At 44.7% G+C, this 6,000-nt stretch overlaps 1 long non-coding RNA gene across 4 annotated transcripts in view; it reads left to right on the top strand.

Moving 5' to 3' along the window:
* LOC105992351 overlaps positions 1 to 5,144 on the top strand; it is a 123,705-nt gene extending 118,561 nt beyond the window's left edge. For all 4 annotated transcript variants that reach the window (XR_001175399.1, XR_001175401.1, XR_001175400.1 and 1 more), the window contains 3 exons: positions 783 to 927; positions 3,742 to 3,846; positions 4,201 to 5,144. This is a non-coding gene — a long non-coding RNA (uncharacterized LOC105992351). The remainder of the gene's footprint in view (positions 1 to 782; positions 928 to 3,741; positions 3,847 to 4,200) is intronic.
* Positions 5,145 to 6,000: the final 856 nt, after the last annotated feature.

The following is a 6,000-nucleotide window of genomic DNA, read 5'->3' on the forward strand; positions in this document are numbered from 1 at the left end:
CTCATCAGAAGAATGAGGTAGAACATACTCTCACCCACTGGACTGATATGAGATTTGGGGGGATGGAGGTTTGGGTACGTACTTGACTCCTTTTCCAACTGTTACCTACCTTCCTGGGACCTTGGAAACCTGCCCTCAATAGGACAGTCTATATGACTTCTCATTGTTGGGCGGCATCTCTAATTATTGCACAGATGTAAAAATACATCTATATAACATATTCATGTGTTATGTGTGTGTGTATATATATTCATTTATGTGTGTGTGTATGAGTGTGTATTTGATACACGTAGCCCAAACCAGGCACAGAAAGATAAACATGATGCGATCTTATTCACATGTTGAATCTAAAATATGGAAAAACACTTGATCTCATTGAAGTAAGGTGGATGGTACGAGGGGTTGTTGGGGAATGGGAGGGTTTGTTTCAGAGGACACAGAATTTCACGTTAAGCAGGAGCCGTAAGTTCAAGGAAGCTGGTGAACATCATGGCAGCTCTAATTCTTGAAAACTGCTGAGGCAGTAGATGCAATCAATGACCACGGGATGTAATGCATAGGTTCATTAACCACATCGAGTTATTCCAACATACAGCTGAACTTCAAAACATGGTATGGCACCCTGCATACAATTTGAAGTATGATTAAAAAGAAACTATATAAAACTTTCATCCACTGGGTAAACTGAGACTGCTCATTGACAGAATTAGCTAAGGTAGAGCCTGTGACATTTGGTACACATCTAGATGACAGTAGTGTTTCTGGTCCTTCTTGCCGTTCAGGTCCCTGACAGCGATGGCCAAGTCGTCAGGCGCTGCCCCTCACTCTGTGGGAAAGGTTAACTCCTCCTGCACATCAGGATTGTGAACGCTGTCCGATGGAGTGTGAGCATTGTTGGCCAGGGCTGGAAGAAGGGCTCTGCAGATGGTGAGTCGTGGTTTTGTAAGCTTGTTTCTCCTGGTGGAACACGCGTGCACACACACATTTGCACACACACACAGAGGGAACCTTCCCCACTGTCCTTTCTTCAGTCCCCTTCTTCTCCTTTCTTCAGTCCCTCCTAGATCTAACCTCCTGCCATCCTTTTCCCCCTTCTCAAGTCCTTTTTATGGCATTGGATTTCAGACTTCCTTTGCAAATGATTACCTGAGAAATTTGCTGAAATGCAGGTGCCTGAGCTTCCATTTGATTTTCTAGCTCAGTGAGTCTGAGATGAGCTCCAGCAACTGCGCATATATATTCTATGTATATATAAAATATGTCATCGCATATATGTACACATATATACATGTATGCATACATATACATATGCATACATATAATAAATACATACGTACATTAATATATGTATCCATATATATTAAAAAACTTCTTACTTAGGTCCATTTGGCTGATCAAGTGCAATATATTTAGTGACTAGGACTTATCCGTTTCCCAGAGTCATAAACAAGTTTAAGAACAGATAAAACCATCAGTTTGCAAACAAAGAAACAAACCCTGAAACCAAACAAACAAACAAAAAAAAGCTACAAAATGGAAATCGTCACACTGTATAGATTTTTGGGGTTTTTTTTTTTTGGTCAGTCATGGGTGCTGTCCCACAGCTCTTTAGCTCAAAGCGAACACTCTACCATTTGAGCCACAGTGCCACTTCCAGTTTTCTGGTTGTTTATTAGAGATAAGTGTCTCACAGACTTTCCTGCCTGGGCTGGCTTTGAACCATGATCCTCAGATCTCAGCCTCTTGAGTAGCTAGGATTACAGGCATGAGCCACCGATGCCCAGTCACATATAGAATTTTTAAGTCAGCTTATTCAGCACAGCTAGGCAAACTGAAATTCAGGGATACATGTTAGTATAGCATAACATGGCCTCTCCTGACTGATACAGCCTACAAGGCAATAAAACACTAGAGCTTAATCCTGCAGGACTAACCCATCTTTTAAAGAAATGCTTTAACTCAAGCACGCAAGTCCTTAGGGGTTAGGATCATAGATCCTGCTGCCAGCTTTCTGCTTACGCCTCCTCACACACACACACACATAGTTTTAGAGGTCAGTTGATTGTAAATTTTTTTCAGTTTATTTTATAGTTGTACAGGATTCCAGTTTAACATGTTAAGTGATGGGAACAATGTATTTTGCTCAGCGTCACCCCTTCCATCCAGATGATCGCTAGTGCCAACCATGAAAACATTCCTACCTGGGTTTTCCAACAGCTTCCCTTATTTGATGCACACTGTCACTGGTCTTTGTAAGTACCCATCTCTTGCTTCCTTTTTCACTCTCTTTATTCCCATCATCTTTATCCAAGGACAAAGCACTGGCAGGAGGCTCCGCCCTGGTGAAGGTCTCACGGGGTGGTGCCATGGAGGGAACATGCACCAGGAGAGATCGCACTCAAGATGGGAAGTGTGGGAGAGGGGAGGGGCCAGGCTTACACACACTCTTCATACCAGCTGCCCTGAGAGAACTGGGGGTCCCAGCAACCTTTCATTCTGGTGCCCTCATGAAGGTTGCACCCCTGTGATGTCACCATCACAGCACTGAGAACCCTGCTTCAAGCCTATGAGCCTTGGGAGGACATACTCAAACCACATGCAAACTTGAGCCGTCCAGTCTTGGTGCCTGGCATAGCTCCTGCTTGTTTATGGATCCTGTGCCCCACTGTTAGATCGTAGTTCCCTCAGCCCAGTTTTGTAATGAACATTGCACACCTGTTCTGTGAACTGTGGGAGAGTTCCCCGGTGTGGACCCAGCACTGATGCAAATGAGTCCTAGCACACATGCACATTTAACTTCACAAGTGCTGGCCCATTGTGTTCCAGGCTTGAGCCATACCTCCACTTCTGGCTTGTTGCCAGTTAATTGGAGAAAAAAGTCTCAGAGACTTTTCTTATTAGGCTGGCTTTGAGCCTTGATCCCCAGATCTCAGCCTGCTGAGGAGCTAGGATTAGAGTGTGAGCCGTCAGCACTCGGTACTATTTTTAAAAATAAACTGAGACAGCTCCTAGGAATCAGACATCTGATTAGCAGGTCTGCAATTTGAACCCAGTGTCTGATTCCAGAGCTGGGCTGTACCTTTGGGAGTGAGTGCAGTGTCTAAGAGGACCATTGTAAGTCCCTGAACAAGAGAGTCAGTTCACAGCCGAAGCCTACACCACACCTTCCTTTCTTTTTTTGTCAGTTGTGGGGCTTGAACTCTGGGCCTGGGCGCTGTCCCTCAGTTCTTTAGCTCAAGGCTAGTGCTCTGTCACTTGAGTGACATCGCCACTTGCAATTTTCTGGTGGTTTATTGGAGATAAGAGTCTCACGGACTTTCCTGCCCAAGCTGTCCTTGATGTGCTATCCTCAGATCTCAGCTTCCTGAGTAGCTAGGATTATAAGCGTGAGCCACCGATGCCCAGCCACACCACATTTTTCTAAAGAAAGACTAGCCCATGGACCACAAAAGCATATGGTCTGGACCATTACCATTGTCACCTGGTAGAAGAGCATACACCCGAGAATGGCCCAGCGTTCTTACCAGCAGCATCAGTTTTTCTGGTTAAGGCTGAGTTTCTGCATAAATCTTTGGCTCCCAGTTTATGCAGTCGCTGCTAGTTCAAACACTTTGTGGGTGGCAAAGACAGGCCTGGCTCACCTCTCCATCCCTCTTCACAGTGGGAAGGTACCCAGGATTCATCTACTGGAGCATCCTGGGAAGTGTGGGAATTACAGTCTCCTTTGTGTTTCCCCTCTAGATGAGAAAACCGCTACTTCAGAGATGTGAAGAAACTCAGAGGTCATACCACTAATAAGTGGCTAAGAGCAGTTGCAGGTCACTGTCAAAAGTTGTGAGTTGATAGGTAAGTGTGATCTTCCTAAAGTGCACGGTGTCCTGGGTTGGTGATGGGAGAATTGCATAGCCAGTAATCCCCTCCCCTCCCTCCCCTCTTCTCCCATCCCCTTCCATTTCCCCTTCCTTCCCCTCCCCTCTTCTCCCCTTCTCCTCCCTCTCCCTTTTCCCCTCTCCCCTCCTCCCTCCTCTCTCCCCACTGCCCTTTCCTCCTTCCCGTTCTCCTTTTTCTTCCCTTTCCCTTCCTTTCTTCCTTTTCCCTCCCTCCCTCCCTTCCTCCCTTCTCCTTCACTCCTTCCCTCTTTCCTTCCCTCCATCCCTCCTTCCTTCCTTCCTTTCAAATTCCAATCCTTCTTCTTTTCAGGAGACTGTGATGAACTTATGTAGGAGACAGACGCAGGAGTAACACCAGACCACAGAGAATTCAACACTACTTTTTTCCAAAAGACTTAGAAAAATCTACAGACCTGGAACACTGAGCCTGGGAAGCTGCCTAGAGAGAACACCATCCCTCCCCTTCTCACCCTGTCTCCTGCCACACAGACGCATTGCATTAGTGATTTGGTCACTGCTGAGCTGTCTTCATTGAATGTGGTTTTTGACAGAATAGTGGGTGTGAAAATTTTATTTTCAATTAAACTTACTAGTTGGACTGCCTTGGTTTTAAAAGGATTCCATTAGGATGATAATTATACAGCAGTGGCTACAAGGAGAGATTTGCCCTCAATTTCAGCTCTTAGGTAATTCAAATCAAATGCTTCACATCTTCCTCTCTGAATGAATCATCTCTCTGAGACAGCTGTGTAGAGCCATTTCTCTCCCCAGCTCCAGGCTTCCCATGACTTTATTTTTAGAAATTCAACTCAAAACAGCAATTGTGGTAGAGGCCATTTCTAGCCTAGTAGAGGAAGCCATATAGACTGATAGAAACAGTGTGGGGCCGGAGCCTTTAAAGAGCATCAGAACCACCTCTCTGTGGGGTTAAGTAGTTAAGAGCTTCAAATCTTGTCCTTTGTCTTCAAACTCTAAAATCTAGAAACAATGGAGATTCCTTTTAAGACTCACATGGATTTTCAAGTGATGGCCATTAATCACTGTGTTTCAAGATGGCAGCTGGTGCAGCATTTCCTGGGGGCCCTGCTTTGCCTTCTGGATTTCCCCGTGAAACATGAAGATCATCGTCTTTACTTTTTCGTTTTGCCTTGTTCAAATGTTGATTGTGGGAAGAGGCTGAACTTTTCACCTTGTTGCATGCCCGGCATTTGGTAGTTGCTCAAATAATAAATAAACAGAAAGATAAATTCTTAAGATTTTGTTTCTTTCTATTTCCCCCCCCTTTTTTTATTTTATTAAAGCCAATTTTAAGCTGATTGATGCCTGTAATTATATCTACTTGGAAAGCTGAAATTGGGAGGATTTTAGTTCCTGTCCATCCTAAGTGGAAAAATTTACCAGACTCCATTTTGAAGGGAAGAAGCTGGGCATAGTGACACAGGCCTTATCATCTCAGCTATGTTGGGAAGCCTAAAATAGGGAGATCACTGTCCAGGTCCAGGTCCAGGGAGAAAAGGAGACTGCCTCAAAAATAATCAGTTCAAGCCAGGTGCCAATGGCTCACACCTGTAATCCTAGCTACTTAGGAGGCTAAGATCTGAAGATTGCAGCCTGCCAGCCCAGGCAGGAAAGTCCGTGAGAGTCATCTCCAGTTAACCACCAGTAAATCAGAAGTGGCTCTGTGGTTCAAGAGGTAGAGCGCTCGCCTTGAGCTGCAAAGCTCAGGGACCGCACCCAGACCCAAAGTTCAAGCCCCACGACTCACCAAAAAAACAAAAAACAAAAACAATCAGTTCATTAAATGGCTGGTGGTATGGCTCAGCATAAGCCTTGAGTTCAAACTCTAGTACTGCCCCAAACGTAAATCGGTACAGAAATAATGCAATTGACATGGGGTGGGGGTGGGGTACAGTGAAAATCTTTTAACTCTTCATCCTCATTCCTTGGCTTCCTCAAGGCCTCCACTCAGGTAACATTTATTAGCAATTAGAGCACATCTTTGCAGACATTGTAAGTGTGTTCATGGACACCTCTCCACAAAGAACTTGTTGCAGACTTATGATATATAGATTATTCCATATTTAACTGTGGCACAGTTATACCACATTGA

This window comes from Dipodomys ordii, unplaced genomic scaffold, assembly GCF_000151885.1.
Source record: "Dipodomys ordii isolate 6190 unplaced genomic scaffold, Dord_2.0 Scaffold82, whole genome shotgun sequence".
Classification (NCBI taxonomy): domain Eukaryota; kingdom Metazoa; phylum Chordata; class Mammalia; order Rodentia; family Heteromyidae; genus Dipodomys; species Dipodomys ordii.